We start from the raw sequence: 23,578 nt of genomic DNA, 5'->3' as shown, positions 1-23,578 counted from the left end.
TATAACTATTATTGATATTAAAACAAACAAACAAACAAGCATATGAGGGTGAATAATAACAAGTTCATTTTTGAGTGAAGGAAATGTAATTAGAGGCTATTCTGTAAATACTGCTAGAGTACTTTTAGTACATAGTCTGGAACAATAGTCTCATTAGGGTGTCCTGAAGCTTTAAAAGACACATAATGACTGTTTTATGCATGTTTTCTTTGTATGTGCAAGATCCAATACAATTAACAGTGATGTGGAAACACAGTGATAATCAGTTAGTTGACACAATTAACAAGTAATTTAAGAAATCATTTACATAGGCTAAAACAGACAACTGCATTATCCTGCACAGCAACTTTATTCATTCTTCGCCTGGACTGTAAATTATTCCAATCAGCATTCCTTATCCCACTGCAATCATTCCTTTAATTAAAACATTCCAAGCAGCAGTCAGAATAATTATCCAAAGTGGACATATACGTCAGCAGACAGATTAGTAGATTTTAGGCAGAAGAAAAAGACAAAGTAAAAGAAGGTGCTTAACTGCAGAATTAGAGGGAGAATGGGTTTTTAATCACACAGTTAATGTTGAGGAAATGTGCAGCTTGGAGATGGCTGACAGTGCAAATTACCTTTTATAGTTCATGAAGGATATGACACCAGCTGGGCTCCACTTCTGACATCGCTCCCACACACTTGCTTATTCTGAGTTTGGCTGTTCTAGCAACAAAGGAAACGGTTCAGAACGAAGAAAATGAATGTGGTTATGATGGACAGTTTTCATCAACGTACCATAAAAATTAATCACAGTGTATCTCGAACGGTCTTTATCTTTGTCAAGGCAGATCTCGGTTTATTGAAACAATGATGTAACGTAGTGAGCCCTTCCAAGAAAATGAAATGATCAAACTTCCCTACACAGGAACACAACCCCTTCCGTTTCCGAACGTAATCCATCAGTTTGCTTTCCATTCATTTGTCTTCCTCTTTTCCCTAAAATCTCACTCAGTTTGGATCAATAATATATATATTTTTTAGTAATGTATTATTGTTGTAACAAATTATTTAGATTTGAATATGACACCAAGGTAATGTTATTTAACTGGGTTGAAAGTCTGAGCATGCTCACACAAAAAAAAGAGAGACATATGGCACTATATGTGTGTATATATATGGGTCCAGTCATCTAATAATGGAGGGTTGTGTCAAAACTCGGGTACAGATACATTTTCCCGACCCTAATAAAACAACATGAAGAGCTCTCTCATTAGGATGGATCGGTGTAACAAAATGGTAGAGATAGAAAGAGGGAAAAAAAGAACAACAGAGAATAGCTAGAGAGCTCACACTCTTCATCTCAATTTGTTCCAGGGCTATGACCTCCATTAGAGATTCAGAAATGAGGAGGCATTATGAAAATTGTAGTATTTTTTTTTTTTACGCAGTTTTTCTGAAAAGCGTAACCTTTGGGAAGTTAAGAGATCTTTCGTGAATGTTTCCAAGCTTTTTGGATTTATTCCTCCCGTCCCACTTTGCAGTTCACCTCTGTAAGTGTGAGGTACCCAAGTGAGATATTCAAAAAACAAAACAATTTTTTACTGATTTGTACTTGTTGTATGTGTTGTGTGGTTGTCTTTTGGGGCATTAGGAACAGAGGAGATATACAAGATGTATCTCCACAAAATTCCAATAAATACACTTTGAAAAAAAAGCAATTGTTCTGATGTTAGTTCCTTCAATTCTACAAATCAATAACAAATCAATAGATTATCTTCATCATGATTTTAATAATATTTCAGTTTATATTTCAAATAATCAATCATTATGATTATGTGAATGAGGTAAATCTTGTTATATTTTGCAAAGAAAAAGCCATACTGGTTTGGAACGACATGAGTAAATTATCATTTTCACAGGTGAACTGTGCCTTTGCTATTTGTTTGGCAGATTTAATAAAAAAAACAATAAAATTACCATGTGCGATAGCTCCCACTGAGATGAATGGGAATGTATGGCTTTCTTTGGGTATTATAAATTATTGAAAACAGCTTGGTTTGAACGCTCTGCGTGGTTGCGTCAGGAATTGCGTCATAGGCGGGTGATGTCCTAGTCCAGGAAACTATAAAGCACCACTGAAAACAGACGGCGACAGCTTCTGAAAAAGAAGCTGGCATTCAGGAAGTATGGCAGCGTCTCGTTCCCTCTCAGTGAACCAGGGTTACATAAGTAACCTAAGACTTTTCCTTTTCAAGGGAACTCGAGCTGTGTTTGAGACGCGGTGGGAACCCCATATCCACTACGCCATAATGAGAAACGCCGGTTCTGTGTGAAGTCCTTGCGCACACTAAGAAGCTAGAAACCTTGCCCCAGGAGTGGAGAGGTCTAGGTAATAAAACCTGACAAATGTATGCGGAGAGGACCATCCAGCCACATTACAAACGTCAAGAAGGGAAACACCCGAAATTAAAGCCATAGAGGCCGCCATACTCCTTGTAGAATGGGCCCGTACAGCCATAGGCTGCTTCATAAGCCAATGACATGGTCTCATTGGCTTATGACTATCTCATTGGCTTTAAACTATCCATTTGCTCATTACCTGTTTCGATGCAGGGCACCTTCTCTTGAGTGACCCAAAGCAGACAAATAACTGCTTAGACCTACGCCACAGGGAACGTCTCGGTGACGTTCACCACACCAGGTGGAGGATAATTCCCATATAGTTTTCTCGTGGAAGGAGCTCTGGATTGGAGAACCGGAGTCGAGAGACCGGATTCTATGAGCCGGGCCCCCTCAGAGGCCGAGCCCACAGTATCCAAAACTCCAAATGAGGGTGAACACCCAGGATTCGTACCGGTGTAGCATCAACCACACCTAATACATCACATCCATTCCAAGCGGAGCCCAAATAGAGCAATGCGCTGTACAAATGATGTGAAAGGTCGACTTGATTTTAGTTTGACCAAAGTTCTCCCTAAGAAGCTCCAACAAGTCTCCATTCCCTGGGCCTCGGCCCCTGCCTCAACAGGATATCTGCTCTGATATACAGGACCATCGGTGTGTTATCCGAAAGGACAAGCACATGGTGACCTCTCGGGTCTGGCAGGAAGTATTAAGATTTTCCGGGAATAACGCCATCACTTTTAGCCAATTATGTGCTAAAAGGTAGATGGTCCTGCCAAATACCATTCACCGAGCGACCACTCATGATCACCCCCAACTTGTGAGGGGGAGCATCCGTCGATAGCATTATGCATCGACAAGAAGCCCCTAATACTGGGCCTGGGAGAGGAACCAAGTTCTGTGACCGAGGCACAAAGGTATAGCCGTGTGACCTTGATCATGCGAAAACATATTTTTCCTCGGAGAAACCCCTTGATCCTGTGCCACCACTGCAGGGGTCTCATGTACAGAAGGCCAAAAGGTCATGTACAGAAGGTCATGTACAGTAATTATGTTGGACGCAGCTGCCATGAGACCCACCAGTCTGAAAATTTTTCACAGTGATTGCTACACCAACAAAAGTGGTCCTCAGAGCATGCTCTTCTTGGCGTTAGGCGGCAACCCCCAACATCTTTAAATGAGACAGAACGACATCTCGATGCCGAACTGCCATAAGCTCAGATTGAGCAAGGACCAACCAATCATTGATATAGTATAATACGCGAATGCCCTGGAGTCTCAGAGGAGCCAGAGCTGCATCCACGCATATTGTAAAGGTGTGGGGTGATAAACATAGGCCGAATGGGAGAACCCGAAATTGGTATGCTTCACCCCCGAAAGCAAACCTCAGGAACCTTCTGTGATGAGGATGGATAGATAAGTAAGCGTCCTTTAAGTTTATTGTGACAAACCAGTCCTCGGACTGAATCTGTGACACAATCATATTTAGCGTAAGCATACTTTGAACTTGAGATTCTGAAACCTGCTGTTTAATTGACACAGGTCTAGAGTAGGACGCAACACCTCATGCTCTTTCAGAAACAATGAAGTAATGGCTGTCTGCAGGGAGGAGGAACCCCCTCTACAGCTCCTTCTACAGCAGAAGTGTCAGTACTTCCTGCTCCATAACCAAAGACTGCTCTTAGGTCCACCACTGTGAGGAGGACCTCTAGAAATCTGGGCAGATGAGAACCGAACTTAATTCTGAAACGCTTTTCTATAGTGTGCAGGACCCATTGAGAACCCCAATTCCGCTTGACTGTGTGCACGGCTTTTTTATAACAGCGCACGCGGCACAGCATCCGAGGATGAACGACTTCAAGCCGAATCTGCCCGAGCATGTAGGCTATAACATAACATCTCACCGCACCGGCACCAGGTATCTATATTGCAGAGTTCATGGCGAAGTGTTTTTTGTTAAGGTTTTGTTTACTGTAGATTTAGATTTATTTATTTATCCTCTCAGAAAATTGTTCTGCCCCTACAGTACATCTGATACATTGATACAAAAGACAATCAATCAATTTGACATGTCAGAAAAAAAAAATGTGGAAAGCACATTCACTTCTAGTTGTCTTGCTGTTAATTTTAAATACACATAAGCCCATCCATATTAGACATTCTCTGTTCAAACTAAGTTGTTCTATGACAGACGAACATCGCTCTGCATCTTTCATCTCATTAATCGCTCTGATTGGTGTTAGTTCTATCCAATTGCGCCCAGAGGCATTTGAGCTACGTACGTTGGTGACGACCCTTTGGAAATGATTTGTCTATGAAATGATCTTTGCCAGACCATAACTCAGTTGCAACTGAGAATGGTCTGGTTTTAACCAGGCTACTTGGTTGATGTTACTGGCAAAGAAATTACAAGATACATGTTTAAAGATATAATATATTATGAATATATTATACATGGCCTAATTATACTTGGCCAAAAATGGAGGCCAAAAAAAGCATTTAAATTTAACATCACATTGTTATGTGCATGCACACTCAGGTGCAAATTATGCATTCTCCTGAATTTTGGGAAAATTGGACTGTGACCAAAAAGAAGAATCAAAACCTACTAACAAAAGGCTAAACAACGTGGGCACCAATTTTAGTGAGATTAGCTCTCATAATGAAAATGGTTTGAATGAACTTAAATGGACTACAGCTTAAAGTCTGAGATGGAAATTCAATCAGAAGTTGACTGCAGTGCTGACACAACAAGGCACATTCAATTTCAATTTTTTCAAAGATGTCAAACTATAGTTTATACAGACATTTCCTTTTCCGTCCTAATAGGCCCTAGTGATGGCAGCTGTGGGCAGGGAGGAGATTTATTTTTCTTTTGCAGAAATTTTCACTCCCAGAGGGTGGATGAGATTTGAAGTGTTTTTATTATATAATTTCCCATACAGCACAATTTGGAAATGTTGTGTGATAGGCCAAATGGAAGGTTTCCTCCTGGTTACCTCAAAATACCCTAAAGGATCATGATAAAAAAAAAAATAATAAAAAAAAAACTTTGATTTTTAATAAGTTGCATCTGAGTGCTGACTTTTCAGCAGAGACATCTTATTGTGTATCTTAATTCATGTATATTGTGGGCATGAATGCAATAGGCAATCAACAAAATCATTGTTTGTCTGATTCAAAATTGGTACAAAACTACAAAAAATACTGCGTCACACAAAATAAGACACTTTCACAAATAGAGTAAAAAAAACGGCCTGGAAAAAAATTAACATTGGGCCTTTTTTCTCGAACAATTAAATGACCAACAGGGCAAAATTATTATTTAGTTTTTTCATACCCATTTTACGGAGTTTGTGGTTTTTGGCAACCTTGTTGTCAATAGTTTGATATGCAGATTGTTTTTTTTAATTGTTTTTTTATTTTGCAAATCAAAATTCAAGCAATTGTAGATTCAGTGTTGTTAGAGAGAATAAGAGAGAGGGCAAAAAAATCATCCTCACTGCTTGACGAATCCATTTGGTATTTTTGTGTTTTTTTCCGCAAAGGTTTAATAAATATGCATCAGACTCGGTGTGCAAGGTTTCTGTGCATGACAAATTTTTAGGCTGACGAACACGAAAAACGAAAATTTCGTACTCAGTGTGCAATGGCCTTTAGAGTGGGAATACACATGTGGCGGTCGCTCAGATAAGGGACCATGCACACGGGAGGCACCTAGCCGACGCACAGACAATATACATTGGCGCCGATGTCAGGAGTGCAGGAGGAACTTAGGGCTTTCGGGGAAGCTCACCTGAGGAGAATATCGCACTTATCAAGTCCGTGGAGTTGAATGGCGAGCAAGCGAAGACACCTGAGCGGGTCCAGTATTAGCTGGTTCAAACGAGTACATGAGAGTACACTGGCTCCACTCGGAGATTGTAGAATCGGGCGAAAGTGTTAGGTGTCATCCAGCCTGCAGCTCTGCAGATGTCTGTTAGCGAGGCGCCTTGCGCTACCCAAGAGGACGCCACACTCCTCCTGGTGAAGTGAGCAGTCACACCAAGGGGGCATGGTCGGCCTTGCTGCTGCTATCCAGTGAGACAGCCTTTGCCTGGAAAGAGCCTTTCCATTCAGCTTCCCACCATAAACGACAAAGAGCTGGTCTGAGGTCCTGAAACACTGTGTTCTGTCTACATAGCCGTGGAGAGTACGACAGACAGAGCAGTGCCAAGGCTGGGTCTGCCTCCTCCAGGGGCAGCGCTTGCAGGTTGACCACCTGGTCCCCAAAGGGAGTGGTAGGAACCTTGTGTACATATCCAAGCCGGGGTCTCAGGATCACGTGAGAGTAGGCCGGCCCGAATTCCAGGCACACTTCGGCAACAGAGAATGCGTGCAGGTCCCCTACCCTCTTGATGGCGGCCAATGCAACCAGGAGCGCTGTCTCCATTGACAGGAACTTGAGCTGCACTGATTGCAAAGGCTCAAAGATCCACTGATTGCAAAGGCTCAAAGGGAGCACTCTGCAGGCGAGGAGGATTCAGTTTCCTCGCTTCTCTCAGGAACCTGAGGATTAGGTCGTGCTTCCCTTCTTTCGTGCTTTGAAGGTGGAGGGAGACAGCCTTCGCTCCAACCCATCTTAAATGAAGGAAAGCACAACACTGATCGAACATCTCCGGGGGTCTTCTCGGTGAGAAAAGCACCAGTTAACGAAGAGGTTCCACTTCAATGCATAGACGTGTCTCGTGGACGATGCTCTGGCGGAAGTGATAGTAGCCACCCCCACTGGTGGTAAGGTACTCAAACCTGCCTCGTCCCGTCCAGAAGCCACACGTGGAGGTTCCAAAGATAGGAAAGAGAGTGCCATAGGGTGCCCCATCCTTCCTCAGGGGAATCGGCCAAGGAGGTGCTGTCGCAAGGAGAACAAGTTCGGAGAATCAGGTCCGGGTGGGCCAGTACGGCGTGACCAGAATGCTTCTCGTTCTCTCTGACCTTGTGCAGGGTCTGTGCAAAAAGGCTAACTGGGGGAAGCGCATATTCACGGCCCCGCAGCTAGCTGTGCACCAGTGCATCCATGCAGAGCGTGCCCTCGGTCAGGGAATAATACAGGGCGCAATGAGTCGAGTTGTGAGAGGCAAACAGATCGATCTGTGCGTTCCCGAACTGGACCCAAATCAGCTGAATCAACTGGAGATGGTTGTCGCCATTCTCCAGGGAGGGGCTGAAGCAGTGAGAGCTCGTCAGCTGCACAGTTCAGGGCTAGTTCAGGATGCGAACCCTGTGTTTCCGTAGGGGAACAAGGACTGCCTCGACAACCTTCGTGAAGACGCGACAGGGCTAGGCCGAATGGGAGAACCGCGTACTGATATGCCAGCCCCTTGAAAGCAAACCTTAGGAAAGGTCTGTGTCAAGGAAGAATGGAGACATGGAAATAAGCATCCTTCAGGTTGATCGCTGCAAACCAATTCTGTTAGACAAAACCTATGACTTTATTAAAGATTGTATTGTCTTCCGGTTCTGTCCGCAGTGCAGTGTCCATGCTGCTGATTTCAAACTGTGTTCTGAAGATGAACGGAGGTCTTACGTGCTTGGAACAACATGAGGATGAGTCATTAATATTAATGACATGATTTTAATTTTTGGGTGAACTAACCCTTTAAGCACATTCCACATTTGCTCTTGCTCAATGCTCTCGCTCTAGTTGATGTGTGCACACGCTTTCCCAGGAGAAGTGCCCATATAAGGAATTCATTCTGCTTTTTATGACATTATACCAAGGGGGTAATCCATCCGCCGGAAACTGAATCCTCCCGGGGGCCGCCATTGTAGCTGACCATCACCTGCTGTTAGCATTCCATTGACTCCAATGGGATGTAAGGCCCCAAACTACAGCCCAAACTGCTTTTTTGGACAGCGGCCATATTGGAATAGGAGGGTCAACGGGTCCAGATATACTGGGTCATAAATATAAACATTGCTATGTGTTCCCCATGATCAATTAAGCTGAAAATATATCAAGTTTGTATTTGTAACTCATGTGGTTGAAAATTTATATCTGGAACCCTTTTTGGGAAGCGGCCATATTGGATTTGGCCGCCATCTTGGCCCCGAGGGCCGCTGGGTCCGGAGCCCTAGCTAAATCATTTCAGTTTGACCTGAGCTACATCTGTGCCAAATTTGGCGCTTTTAGATGAAATTGCGCAAAAATGTGCTTAAGGCCCCCCAACTGTCCCATTCATTTTGGCATCACTTTGAAAGCAAATTACTTTACATCTGAGACGTCCAAAGACTCCATATATCCATTATTTATTTCTAAAGAAACACAACATTGTATAAAAGGCTCCATTGCATTGTATCTTACGTTAATGCCCCGTAGTAGCAGTTTGTTGTAAAAATAGGCTAACGATTGCGTCATAACGAATCGACTCTCCGATTCGACAGTGGAGATATTACCGTATAGACAGGAGGAGAAGCTCACAGGCAATCGGGGGGACATGGAGGCATAAAATCCGATAAAGTCAAGAGAGAAGCCCATAGAGAGTCAAAGTTGATCCTGCTGCTAGCTCATGGACAGCTAATACTCACTCTCTCTGTCTGTGAGAGATTCGGAAGGGAATTATTCAGCACAGCTACTAGAAGACATACAGGTTGCTCACGTGAAAGGCTCAGTTTGAGCTTTTAACGGGCTTACATTTTCTCTGTTGAAATCGATGGGGTCGTTATGTCCATTTCTTTTACTGTCTATGCGTTTTACAGGACTATACTCAAAAAACAATTTTCCGAAACTTATACAAATCCGAAGGAGTGTTTTTGGTGCAGAAATACTTCGTCATATGCCCAACTATTTTTTTTTTTAAACTTTGGACATTTTAAACATAAGAATTCAACTCTTTAACATTGTAAATAAATCAGAATGCATGAAATAGCATTAGACATCCCCTTTTTTGAAAAATTGAAGAAAAAAAAACTCTCTATATATGAAAAGGAGCGTGGGAGAAAATTTCCGAGCTAACTCCTTTGCATACAAGTTCATCCTCCTGCATTGTGCATTCTTTTTGTGATCTGATAACCAGCAGTGTTTCTCCTTTCTAAGCATTTTCCACAGGACTGAGGTGTCATGTTCAACTACAACAGACTCTCTCCCAGTGGACTAGACCTGACTCGCATGGAAAAGGCCCTTTGAGGATGGCTAAGCATTAAAAGAAACACTTAACTCAGCTTGGCTAAAAGATAAAGGTGCTTCTCTTGGGAACTGCGCTGTGATGTGGACTTACATTATTAAGAGATATACAATCCGTACCTTTGATGTTCAGACAATCTGTAATGCATTTTGATTGTTTTCAGCCAATACTTGATAAAACATACACGTCACTGGTGAAGAAAGCGTTAAAATTATCGACCAATAAAGCATACCATTTTCCGCACTATGGTGTCAGGCACATTGTAAATAAACTATAAATTGTTTTTAAAGAGTGAATTTATAGACTCTCGCATGAGGCTACATGGCAGTCAAGAGACATTCATTATTCCAAAACAATTTGATAGATGTGATCATTAATTCGAAGACATGAGCTAGAGCGCAGCAGAGGCTGGTTGTAAAGGTTGGATTTATCATGCTGACATTTGGCAGGCCGACATGCCGCTCTCACTTTTGAATGCGGTCAAGTAGCTTGGTGTTCTTTACTGCTTTATCACCTACGAAACACGTTGATTTACCTTTTTTCTACATTTCTTGGTACAACATGGAGATGTAAAGAGCAGCAAACCGAGAGTGGGGCCGCAAATGGATGGGAAAACCTTCCAAATAAAAGACGAACCAACTTGGTGAAGATTTCACATGCTCAAACATACAATCAACTCTTGTCAATCGTCGTCATACCTCGTACGTTCTGCTAAGTGGCATGATATGTGTGTAAAAACACTCAAACTAAAAGGTCAGAAACATCAGTATCAATCTCAAACCCAAATGGTGAGAACAGTTTCCATCCATGAGCAGAAATCAGTGGAGAGAGAACAAAATGGGGATGGACATTTTTCTTATTAATCTATAGCACAGAAAATCCCAACTACAAAACACTTTTGATCTATTGCTTTCCCTGCAGGGTCCAAAATGAATGACCACCAAGTGCCAAAAGCCAGAATTTTTTTTTTTTTTTTTTTTTTTACCATATGCCCAGGAAGTGCAATACACAGTTTAAAGGGATAGTTTGTCAAAAAAAAAAAAAAAATCTGCCATCATTTACCATCACCATATTCCAATGCACTTACTTTTGTCAAGCACAATTGAAAATATTTTGAAGAATTTACTTTTTTTTTAAATACTAGAGATTTCAAGCTTCAAAAACCACAAAGATGGAAAAAAAGAAGTTGTAATTGACTGATAATTGTTTTCTCCACTGAACTGTAAACTACAAACAGTTAACTCCATTGTATAAATGAATCATTCCAACTTGTGAAAAAAAAAACTTTCCTCATGGAAAAGAAAGCTATGTTGGATTTGAAAATGTTCAGTGAATCATACGATTTGGAAGACATGAGGATGGAAAAATCATGACACACTTTTTAGTTTTGGGTGAACTACTTTAAGCAGAAATGAAACGATTGTCTGAACTTTACTGGTGTCTGTGATGAGCATTTCAAATCAAAGACGTACAAACTGCCTGTAAAATGTTAAATCCTGCATGCTTCTATCAACTTCCTTTCAGGGGAGTTTATCAATTTGTTTTCTACTAGCTCTAAAACTCAGTATTTTAACCAAAAAGAAAAGTACGATAAAAATAACAATCTTCACTCTTCATGTTTCTGACAGTTGCAGATTTACACACTGTTGACAAGCTCACACTGTATGATTCTGTTAGAAGCACTACATCTTGCATGCACCGTTTGTCATATGCAACAAATAATGCAACAGCTAAATCACATTTTAATAGGGACCAAAATATTTTTTAAAAACATAATGCAAGAAACTGTTGAATAAGAAACCTTTACAGCTAGTAAAACCTTTACAGCTGACCCCTCGCTCTCTCGGGGAGGAAGGTAATTTTAAGAGATGCCTCCAACCTACAGTAGGTTGGGGGGCTCTGTATGAGGGAAGGCCGACCTCCAGCCTCTGGTCGAGCTCAAAGGAGCGCCTACATATCAGCTGCCTCGAAATGAGAGCAGTCTTTTTAGCCCTGAAAACCTTCCACCCTCACATGGCGGGACACCACATCGTCGTCTTGTTCCGGATGAACAAAGTATACGTGGCGGCCATAGCAGCCTTCCATGCTCCTGTGGCCGGCCAGTCCTTGGGAAGGAACGACTTGGTTGTGCCCTTCCTCAAAGGGGCAAGGAGGCTTTACCCACCTCGACTTCCCTGGGATATATCTACAGTCCTCAAGGCCCTAAAGGGAACCCTATTCGAGCTTCAGTCGGCTGACTTAAAGCCTATTTCGCTCAAGACCACACTCCTGCTAACCCTAGCATTGGTCAAGCAAGTTGACGACTTACAAGCACTTTCTATGAACGCTCCCTCTCTCGAGTTCGAGAGAGGAGCCGACGCCCTCTCTGGAGTCGGCCCAATGACTCCAAAGTCGTCCTCAGACCAAGACAAGGTAATGTACCCAAGGTGCTCTCAACTCCTTTCAGAGCCCAGGTCATTTCACTATCGTTGCTTCCCTTACTGGAAGTAGATAGAGAATTAAGTTTACTCTGCCTCATTAGTACTCTAAGAATCTATCTAGAGCATTCTGCCCCATTCAGACAGTCAGAACAGCTCTTTGTATGCTTCGCCGGCCGTGCCAAAGGGCTTCCAGTCACAAAGCAAAAATTATCACGATGGATCGTGGACGCTACCTCTCTAGCCTATGCTTCTCTGGGGCTTCAATGTCCCATAGGCGTCAGAGCTCATTCCACAAGAGGCATGGCCTCTTCATGGGCTTAATCCAGTGGTGTACCAATTAGAGACATTTGTGTGGTGGCCAGCTGGGCTTTGTCATTTACATTTGTATGATTTTATAACTTGGAAGTGCCAGCACTGCAACAACAAGTTTTTGGGCCCCTGAAGGGCCCAAACTTCAAGGTATCCCCTCACGGGCAAGACATTTTCTGGTCCCCATTGGACTCTGACTTGAGTTCTACTATAAGCCTCGGGCTTCATAGACCAAGGCAATAGTTCAGAGCGAAGTCGTCAGCTAATAGCACAGCGTTTTGAAATAGGTTCCCATAGCGTATAGCTATGCAATATGAGTTAATGTTCTCGAAAAGGAATGTACTCGGTTACTAACGTAACCTTGGTTCGGTGAGAGCAAGGGAACGAGGATTTCATAGCCAGTCATGCTACTAAGCCGATTTAACCAGATTCCTATGGTGAAATTGGCCTCTCCATTGTGCTGGCTAAAAATAAAGGCTACAATATTCTTGAGAAAATTAGTTTTCCCATAGTGTATAGCTATGCAATACTCGTTTCCTTACTCATAGCCCTCGCTTCATTACAAGTGGGGACACACGATTCATGTGTTGTTTGTTTGGGAGAGGAGCATGCAAGGTCAGCTCTAGTACATTGGGACTGACATTGTTCATTCATAAATTCCCGACATGTAACATGCACTATCGAGAGTTTTAGCTCTGCTCTTGTTGGCTTTCTCCTTGAGGGAAGAAAGCCAAAAAATATTATTTGGCTTAGATTTCGCACTTGCCAAGGCAGCGTGTAGATTATGGGTCTGCAATAAAGATTGTGTGACTCTCGGATCTCGCGTGTGCTGAAGCATTACAGGCCAATGCCCTTATACACACAGCTAAACCTTGTTGTTGGTTTCAGGCAACAAACTTTCACAAGTAAACATCTCCTTACAACCTATTTTTGGAAAGTAATGTAAAAGGGTTACTTGCCCCAATATTGCAATTTACTGACTTTTATATTGTAAAAAGCTGTATAATTTTCAATCCAAACAACTGTAAAAAAAATAATAATAATAATAATAATTAAACAACACCATAAAAGTTATATCAAATGATCCCTTAGTCTCCAAATCTACACAGCAAAGGACCTTTTTTTCAAAGGATATGAAGCAGAATGCAGAAAATAGTTTCCCACCTACAGTGCGTCCTCCCTCAAAGAACTGGAAGTCTTTGTTCTTGAAAAAATGGTGCAAGATCACACTAGGACTGAAGAAAAAGAGAGGGCTCCATAAGGTCCTTGAAACCAGTACATCGTCAGGTACTTCTGATAAACCCAACAAATTATCTGAACAATGAGTCATGCCGCGATGAATATGATCTAACATAATCTCACTTTCAGCTGGATGCAGTGGGGTCATTTAGATTTCTAATTGCCTTGAATCTGCAATCGCTACGCTTTGCTGTCGCCTCAAACGAACCCGGCAACAGACAAATGGGGCCATGAGCATTTTAATGATGGCATAACTCTGCAATTACAGGGGGGCCGATCTAGAAACATGTCAAACACTTGCATTTGAATTTCAACACCTGTCAGAGCTCAAGGACTCGCTCATGTTCCCTAAAACTCTTCCCAGAATAGATTGTGTGTGTGCGTGTTTATGCGAGGGAAGCTCTGTCACTTGAGTAATGGAGGAACTCTGTGCTCTCAGGAGCTTTTCCTCCAGAACTCATGAGCTATGCTCAATTAATCTACTCTGGTCTTAATGACCCTGGAAGGTGACTCTGGAGATAAAGCGCAATTACACTGGAAACACGGGCACTGCCAATTAGGCTTCAGGTTTTTCTCCATCTCCCGAACTCATTCCACCCATCCCACCGCGCCAAGCTGTTTGTGATTTCATTAGCCAGCCTCTTCAAGGGGAAATTAAAAGTAGTGCTTGTGTGAAGAGATAGGATCTTCTCAAAGTGGCTGTCCGCAGATTAATGGGGGAAATAGGGGATTATGGGAAACTGATAGATCTTTTTATGTGAAGAAAGCCTTGACACTAGAGATCCTTTGCTTCCTCCTTTAATCATATTGTCTTTGGTGAAGAGCGCTATGTTGGATTTTATCTGAGCAGCACGGCTGCAGTCCACCTGTTTCCTGTTTTCCTGGAAGACCAAAGACGGTCATCCAAAGCTCATATCCCTTTGACTGTATTTGAGGTGGGAAATGTAAACCAACAAAGCTCATAAACCCAACAAAGCAATAATTCTTCCCTCTCTGGCGCTCTCCTGTTCTTTCATTCACCATCACAGCTCCTTCCCAATGATGTTAATGAGCCACCCCGGTATGAAGTCATCTGCTGCTATGGCCCTTGTGCCAGCTAGTGAGTCGCAGTGTAATGAGTGTAACTAATGTTTCCTGGCACAGTCCCTCTATACCTCTCTCTGTCTTTACCTCCCTCCCTCCTTTTCTATTTCCAGCACGTTATTCACCTGAAATTGTTGAAATAACTATGAATTTGCACAACAGTAGGGCTGGGTATTCATGGAGATTTCCTGATTCCAAATTACAAGCGATTAAATTCCAATGCATTTTTTGTAGATTTTAGTTCATAATATGTAAAAGCTGTTTCATGTCTGCTAATGCTGTAATTATACATAGTTCTGTTCCAGAGTGATTCAAACCAGTAATTTTTTTAACATGTGTTAATAGAACCACTTACATAAGTGTCATTTGAATCAGAAATGAAGCTATACTGGTTGTATGTTTTTGATTAACTAAGAAGAACCCGCCTCATAACAAGCTACAGTATAGCCGCTCTTTTGCCGTCGGGCTAATCTGTTCTCTTTGCTTAACCACTCCTTTCCACGCTGATCTAGTCCCGCCGGATATGATTTCATTTTTCACCGTGGGGCTGATATCAGACCTCTTTGGAATACAATATAAGATTTAACATGAGTTTACCAATGATATGAGATGTAAATAGTGACTGCTTTATGTGTGTGTGTGTGTGTGTGTGTGTGTGCGTGTGTATGCATCACTCAAATAGTGCGCTAGTTAGCCAAATTTCCGACAGCGGAAAAGCAGCTTGTTTTTGATTCACTATGAAGAATTGGCTGATAAGAATAATTTGTATCAGCAATCACGCAACAATGGTTGCTCTACATTTTTATTCAATATAAAGAATCAGGAATATCAGCTACTGTATGCTTTAGAGAATTGGCTAATACAAGTTATTTGTCTCAGTAATCAAGCTGATCACCTTATATGTTTTTGATTCACTGCAAATAATTGGCTCATAAGAATAATTTATATCAATAATCGAGCTCCAATGGTTGTGCTGTATTCTTTTCATTCAATAGGAATCAGTTGTATCGCAAATGACTCACAACTACAATATGTTTTATATCACTAAAAAGAATCAGCTCATAGGACTCATTTGTCCACAAATTGGACTACACTGTGACATCTCTTTGTTTGCATGCATATAATGAGAACAACTCAACAGAAAGATGTTCCACAGTAGAACAAATTATGAAAACCAGTCAAAACCACAATAACATCAGCTTCCATGCCACTACATGTCCAAATGTGTTTTCTAAACCATAACCAGATGTCCTAGTGCGAGTCATGTCGGTTGAAATCAAGACCAACAGAGCACCACAAGCTTGTTAAACCCATGGAGGTTATAACTTATGACACTCAGCATTAAGTATTCAGAAGGAAAGACCATCTTGGTTGAAGAAGGAGGGAAATACATAATGAGCCGAGCTTCCGCCTCTGGCTGTGCAGGCTCTACCTGAGGATGAATGTTTCAGGGATGTCAGTGTTGGCTACAGATAAGAAGCGTATGGGAGAATCTCATTAAGACCAGCATTGATTCACCCCTCCTCACCAAATGAATCATTCTAACTGACTCTGAATTACTCTCCAATAAGGAGACGATTGATCATCTGGTTTGCCCTGACCTTTGGACTGTGGCCATACCGGGGACATAAAGTCGTAATCTGTACAGTCTACTCTGTTTATTCAAATGGATGAGTTTTAGTTTGTGGTATTAGAGATGGGACCTTCTGTGATTTATTGTACCGGAAAAAAAGAAAGTTTGTGTGTATTTGGAGGGGGAGTGGTGAAGGGGTTATTCTATAGGCTTACTTTGTCTGAGGATAAAAAATATGTTGTTTTGAGAGTTTGCATTTGTTTATGTGCGTCTGCATTATGCGAAGGAGGATGGATGAGCTAGTCGAGGACAAGACTGAGACTTAAAATGCTCTTAATACATTCATGTTGAAACGTAATGCAAGCACTCTCAAGAGCTCTTTCTATGTCCATTTAATGGATATCAGAAAGAAACTATTTCTCATTTTTTTTAACTAGTACAATGGCCTGCACTTAGTGAGCATACTAAATAGCTCAGAATTTATGTAATGTCAACCATTCAAGATATTTCATTTGAACGTGCACAAACATTCGCAGTATTATTTGATTGATTATAAGACAATAATTTTATAAAAGAGAAGCTACAGCAGCACGCATATAGAGTAGCAAAGAATGAAAATGTCAGTTGAAACATATATCTGACCATATAGAGCTCCAATGAACCTTATCGATTAGACACAGGCAAAGCTAAACCTCAGGGAAGATATATTAAGAGAAAATGGCAGCCTTAAGCCAGTTTTGTGAGGATTTCCAATCCATCCTGCACAATACTATAAGGATATTGCTTTTACTTCCAAGTGTAATTGTTCCAAATGTTTTGTAAGCAACCAGGGTCTCTGAATTTATAGCTGGGATTTTACTAAATCCTTGGCGTGTGGTTAAGTCTATATGTTTTAAATACAGTAAAAATCGTTGTCCATGTGGGGAAATTTTTTGGACCTCATGATGAAAACTGCTTATAAGTCATACAAATTTATGTTTTATGTACATAAAAAAGTAGTCCAATACATTTTATTATACTTATTTCAAAGTTAAGGATTCATTATTTTGATATGTGCATTGCATTAGCTTGCATTGTATAACAGTTGACTAGTTTATTTTTTGACAAAACATACTATATATTTAACATATGAGCAGAAACTGTCTAACTAAAGCTTAATAATGTCTATTTTAAAGTAAAAACTTTATAATCTATTTCATCTGTAACAGTAGGTTATGCATCTGTGCATTCATTCATTCACACACCCAGAAACCCGATTCATATTTAAACAGTCGTTTTGGTTTTACAGATCTGTATAGAACAAATCTCAGTAGTCTATATAGCCTTACTAATGTAGGAGAGTGAATGAACGCACAGCAAGTGCGTGTCTGTCTGTCTGTGTGCGCATTTAATATTTAAACAGTCTTTGTGCAGTTTACAGACACTATTCAATAACACGATTAGAACAAAGCACTTAAGAAACAATGACTTACTACATACGCTGAATCCGTGCTACTTGAATTGAAACAGGTAACTTTTCCAGGATTATTATGACAGTTTATTATTCCTCAAAGTGCAGCAAGAGGAGGTAAATTTTAGATTTGTGATAAACTGGATGTTTTATCAAGCTGATGTGGGCGTTTTCATGGCTTTGCCTCAACATTAGCGTTTGAATAGCACACACTCTCAGTGGGCATAGTCACATTAACACGTCATCTGCTATAAAAGGAAAAAGACTGACATCTCTCTCTTTTCATACAGATTACATCAACTGAGAATAGTTACTATTTTATATAAATTACTTCATTTAAAAGAAGAGAATTTCAGCTTCATAAAGAGAAATCTTTGTGTCTCTGTGACAAGTATTTACTGAGTTACAGTTCATTTTTCGGACGCATTTAAGAATGGACTTCCCTGACAGAGAGAATGCAAAACTTGCATCATGTTTATTTTTCTTTATTTGAGGAAAAGCAACTGAGAAAAAGATTTTTAGTTGTCCCGCCAAAGTAATTATAGGTAGGACACTGAAAATCTGCCAATTAGATGTTAAAGTAATGAAAATTATCTACATACTGTAAAATGTTTAGCTCAATCTTGACTTTTGACCACTATTTTGAAGTTACTGTACTCTGCCTTTGTATTTCAGCAAAAAGTGAGAAGTCATGCCAAGGCAAAAGGCAGTAACTTCCATATTATCAATATTTGGCTGCTGATCACCATTAAAAAAATCATTATAGTAACACCTGGATAAAATCTAGTGATCATTGATTTATTTTGTTTGATTTAGAATTACCTATAGCCTTCTACTTATTGTGCTTTGGTTGCATTCTGGTGGCCCTGTTAATACATTAGACACAACAAAGACTTGCTAAACACGTGTTGAAAATGATCACGATTACAGTAAACAGATCCTCGCACACATTCGACCCGGAGACTGGTTTAGACTGGTTTATAGCGGTGGATCTGAAAGACGCAATTTCACAGGCGTTTGTTTACCGAGATTTGTGTTCGAATGTGTCATGCTGCGTAAGTAGCCTATGCAGTGCTTTACCCCTTAGTGTGGAGCACGTTCTGTACTACCTAGACGACAAATGCATTTATAGCACAACCTTCTGTCTTCTGCGTTTTTTCAGTGTGCATTGGTTTCAGCTGTCTGCCATATTATTGTGCGTGCACTTCGCTCGTCCCGCGGATTTATTCCGGACGCTGTGTTTTGCATGCATGCTTTTAACAGCTGTTCTGATGTTGTATGCAGCACTTCTAACTTCATTATGTTGTATTCACCAACATACCATTGTTATCACTCCCTGTGATATATTAGTCCCGAGTCGGCTCGACCATGTTCAGGGCGAAGCTGAAGGCATTATTAGATGTAAGTATTTACATCTAATAATGTCAAGTATTGAAGTATTTATTTAAATAAGTAGCATTATTTGATAGAACGCCGGCACAGTAACTTCACATTGACAAAGGCAGAGTGCAAAATAAGCGTTCCAAAACAAGGCCAAAGACCGGTAACTGTGGTGTTACGGTGTTCTGCCTTGGTTTCTCATGGGCTTTTGGTAGTTACGGTAAAGACAATCCATTATTTTCTTGAAAAAACAACGGAATTGACTCAAGATACTTATCCACGTGATAAAGGAGGTCTTGAATATGCCAAAAATATCAATAACTCATTTTCGACCAAAAACGAAGTTATGGTCATTTGCCATTGCACAGCAGTACTGGATAAGGGCAAAACCCCATCCACGCTCAAGGTTTATGTGGTGGCCATATCAGTGTTTGCTAAACCAGCGACTGACCAGTCACTGGAGAAGAAAGATCTGGTCGTCCGCTTCCTTAAAGAGGGGGTGAAACACTCAAGTTTCAGTCAATCTCATGTTAATCTTGAGTACTTATTCATTCTTGAACAAATCCTATGCAGCGCTGTCAATGATTTCCTGTTGAAGCGTGCTGATGTGTACGGTCTTGATATCCTCTGGTCGACGTGTGCGCGGGCACACTTTTAGGATTTCAAGGATTCGAGTAACGTTATGCGTTGAACTTGTAACTGTGTTAAATAAACCATTGGATGCAGACATTAGCCGCTTTCCGACCAAGTAGTTACAGGAACTTAGTTATAGGAACTGTCCACTTCTAAACAGTTCTAAGAACTACTCTCCCCCAAACTCAGTTTTGCTGCTTGCGTTCGCACTGGCCAAGTGGCCATAGGAACTGGTAGGAGGAGTAACGCAAGCACTAGACGTAGCGCGGCCACATACAACAACAACAACAACAACAACAAACCAGCATGGAGGAGGCTATTGCAATGTTGCTGTTCTGCCTTGCCGGTACCTTAATAACGGAGAACGAACGGCGGCGTTTAAAGATTATGCTTGAGTTCTGTACAGAGAAACAGAGAAGACGAAGGCTCCAGCGTAATATGATATTAAGTAATATGATGGAAGAAGATAAAAGAGCAGAGTGCAGGAGGCAAACAAAACGACGGGTAAGTTTAGCTATTATTAGCAATTAGCTGGTTGAATGTGTTATGTTTGTCTTAATCCTCGTTGTAATGTTTTGCAAAAACACACAGCATATGGCAGACAGCGCGCTACAAGTTCCGTGTTGACAGTGGGCATGACTTATAAGTTGATCCAATCAACGTAGACCTAGGGAAAGGGAACTAAAAAAGTCCTCGCTCTAGACTAGGTACTGAAAGAGTTATATGAACTACGGTCTGAAGAACTAAAAAAAATCCCCAATTTAGTCCGGTCGGAACACGAGAAAAAAAGGGTTATAGGAACGTTAGGTTCTAGGAACTGCAAAAGTCCCTCTGGTCGGAAAGTGGCTATTTTCAGACGCTTCATGTACTCATTGACGGACTCACTACAGACAGGAAAACCAGGGGCTGTCGGAGGGCTAGACAGTTTTATAGCAGCTAGCCATGACTCCATGAGGGCTGGTTTCCTTGTCAAAGGTAGCCTGTGAAAATGTATCATAACCCCAGCCCTATACAATTCATTATTACTACAGCCAGAGTCAATACAGTATGAACCGCCCCTAGACCTGTCGGTTTCTGTTTCCTCAGCCATGTCAGCTAGCCTCAGACTATTTTTACAAGCTATGGCTGCTCTGCTGGTGTGGGTAGTCAACGGAGTAGGAGCGGAGCGGCGCCCGTGTAACAAAAACAACATTTTCAACATACCATTTTATCCCTTTTAACAAATTCTGCCATTTTTATAATTGTACCAATGAGAATAAATAAAGCACATATGTTATATCACCTTTTCTCAAATTTCAGTTCAGTTCATCTAGTGTAAGATATTACGCAGTACAAGAGACCTCTCGTAAGAGAACGTACTCGGTTACAGACGTAACCTCAGTTCTCTCTAGAAGAGGGAGCGAGTACTGCATATCTTTGCCATGCATGCAACACGCTCTGGTTCGCTTCGGTGATGAAAAACCAGATTATATACGCACATCAAGCTGTATTTATAGGTCCAGGCCACGCCTGTCTTGGTGGGACGTGACGTAGTGGGCGCGAAGCGGCCCCATTGGATCTGACATCACCAGGGGCCTCTCTCGATAGACTGCTGGTGTTGCCGCAGGACACCCAATAGTCACGCGAACAGTCTTGCCTATGTCTGCATGCTTCCACAACGCATTTTACATTAATTCAAAATTAAGGATAATTTTTGGCTTCACTGTCTCGTGGAAAAGAGGTTTTCCCCTAGCATAAGATATTACACTGTACTCGTTCTCTCTTCTAGATAGAACCGATTTTATATTAATAACCGAGTACACCGAGTTTTCTACAACTTATGCCTTGTTCACACTATATGATTTTAAAACGTCGGGCTAAAACGTCGGGCTAAACGAACGAACTAACGAACGATGACTGTTCTCAGTGAAATCAGGAGTGTTCAAGTTGTTGAGCTGTTCACACCATACAACACAACGTGATTGATCCACAACAGGAGGTAAGGCACTACACGAGTTGACAACGCACTACATAGAGATACAACTACGATCGAATGATAAGAGCAAATCATTTTTGACTCTAATGAGAGCTGTTTCAGTACTATGGTATGGTCTCAATCCTGAAAATAATAACGAGTTGACAACAACTCTGTCACCCAACGATTCTGTCTTGTCTACAAACCACGTTGTCACGAAAAACCACGCAATAAAAGGAACCAAAAATGACGCGAAACAGCATGTGTGCCAATACCCAGCAAAGAAGAGAACACAACACGCGAATATGGACGTCAGACAGAAACTAGTGCTGCACACTGTTTGCGCGATGATTTGCTCTGAGGAAAAAATGCAAAAAAAAAGAAAATTTACCTGGTGTCCTTAACCCATGCATTGCTATGATAGGCTGTACTCATGACATCACTGAGGTTGAGTCGCGCGACGGCTCTGGATATCTAGCAGGCTAGATATTTTTCTGGGCTCGGCGATGCGTCTGCAAGCGTTTTCACTGCGTTGTTGGCTCTTTCATTTGCAAATCGGGCATAAATCGGGCTTAAAATCCTGTAGTGTGAATTTGGCTTTACACACATCCATACCGAAAACTCAAAATTTGAAGTTATGTTTATTTTTAAAAATGTATCTTTCAAATAAGAAGTCAAGTCACATTATGTTATGTTTACCACACGCTTTATCATTGGAAAAAAAACATTTTCTCTATAAAACAATTTCTCAAAAAAAACAATTTATCTATAGTAAAATTGAATTGAATTGAATTCGTCAATTCAACTCTATGATCTGTATGTATTTTAAGATAATGAATATAATTCACTCTGACATTTGATTCAAAAGTACACTTAACCTCAGAAGACTATAAGTTAGATTTGTAGCTGCTGAATTTCTGTGAATATTTATGAACCCATATAACAAAAATATAAAATAAAATAAATAAAAAAAACATAGGAAGGTTGAGTCCATGAAGGTTAAAGTCAGGTTCAGAGAGACTGTGGCCCTGTGGGTACTCTCACCTCTCAACCACAAAAACTATCCGTCCATCAGGTCAGCACCCGCGCTCCTGGATCAAATGACTGGGTTAATAGATTTCAGCAAGATGAGATGGGAAAGCAAAATACTGTTGGGACTAGAGAGAAACTTAGGATGGGGAAAAGAGAGAGAAATCTACAAGAAAGCACATAGAGAATAGCAGAAAGCACAACAAAAAGCTACAGTACACTTTGAAACTCAGATGATCTAATAGTTCATATTATTAAGCCTTTGATGCACAACATGGGTCTAAATAGACCCAACTGAGTTTTAATTTTTTTATATCTTTGCAGGAAATTAATTTCATCCTTCAGTATTCCAGGTCTTCCTCAATTAACTTGTTTTAGATCATTACAAATCCTTATTTCAAATTTTCCTTTTGTATTTCTACATCAATTTTACACACATGGGTCAAAAATTGCCCATATAGGAACCTTTGATATTTATAAATAGTATATATTTATTGCAGAAAACTAATCAACTGCCACACATTTCACAATTCAACACGACTGCTTTTGTGTATTTCATGCATGTACGTTTTATTTAATAATTTTTTGTCACAGAAAATATTTGATATTTTGTGAAAGACATCTAGATATAGCCTAATATTCGAAAGTTTATAGGCTAAGGTTACTTTGAACTTGAAACCCATACTAATGCAAAAGATAAACAATACTATTAGCTAGCTTGCGGTTGAAATATTCTATTTATGTTAGCTAGGTCAACAAAATAAAAGTTGCCATAGAAACTTACAAGTATATATTGTCGCTGTTGGGCAGAAACCTTGTACCTCCATATTATTTTTTATTTGTGGTCATAATTCAATGCTATCAGTCACATAAGCCATCATGTGGTTGGCATTCTGGTGCACTATGGCTGCTGTCGCATCATCCGGATGGTGTCAATAGAACTCAGTTGCACTA

The 23,578-nt window shown here is 40.8% G+C and overlaps 1 long non-coding RNA gene across 4 annotated transcripts in view; it reads right to left on the bottom strand.

Annotated features, from left to right (window-relative positions):
* The window catches only part of LOC120480326 (uncharacterized), a 98,049-nt gene that overhangs the window by 58,769 nt on the left and 15,702 nt on the right, over positions 1–23,578 (bottom strand). For 3 of the 4 annotated variants that reach the window (XR_005623080.2, XR_016148666.1, XR_016148665.1), the window contains exon 3: positions 624–711. This is a non-coding gene — a long non-coding RNA (uncharacterized LOC120480326). Of the gene's footprint in view, positions 1–54; positions 415–623; positions 712–23,578 lie in introns of those variants that run through there. The other variant, XR_005623081.2, reaches the window with a different exon arrangement.

The sequence above is a fragment of the Pimephales promelas genome, chromosome 21, assembly GCF_988280905.1.
Source record: "Pimephales promelas chromosome 21, fPimPro1.hap1.1, whole genome shotgun sequence".
In the NCBI taxonomy this organism is placed as follows: domain Eukaryota; kingdom Metazoa; phylum Chordata; class Actinopteri; order Cypriniformes; family Leuciscidae; genus Pimephales; species Pimephales promelas.
The sequence above is the reverse complement of the archived record's forward strand: the minus strand, read 5'-3'. Positions and strand labels throughout refer to the sequence as shown.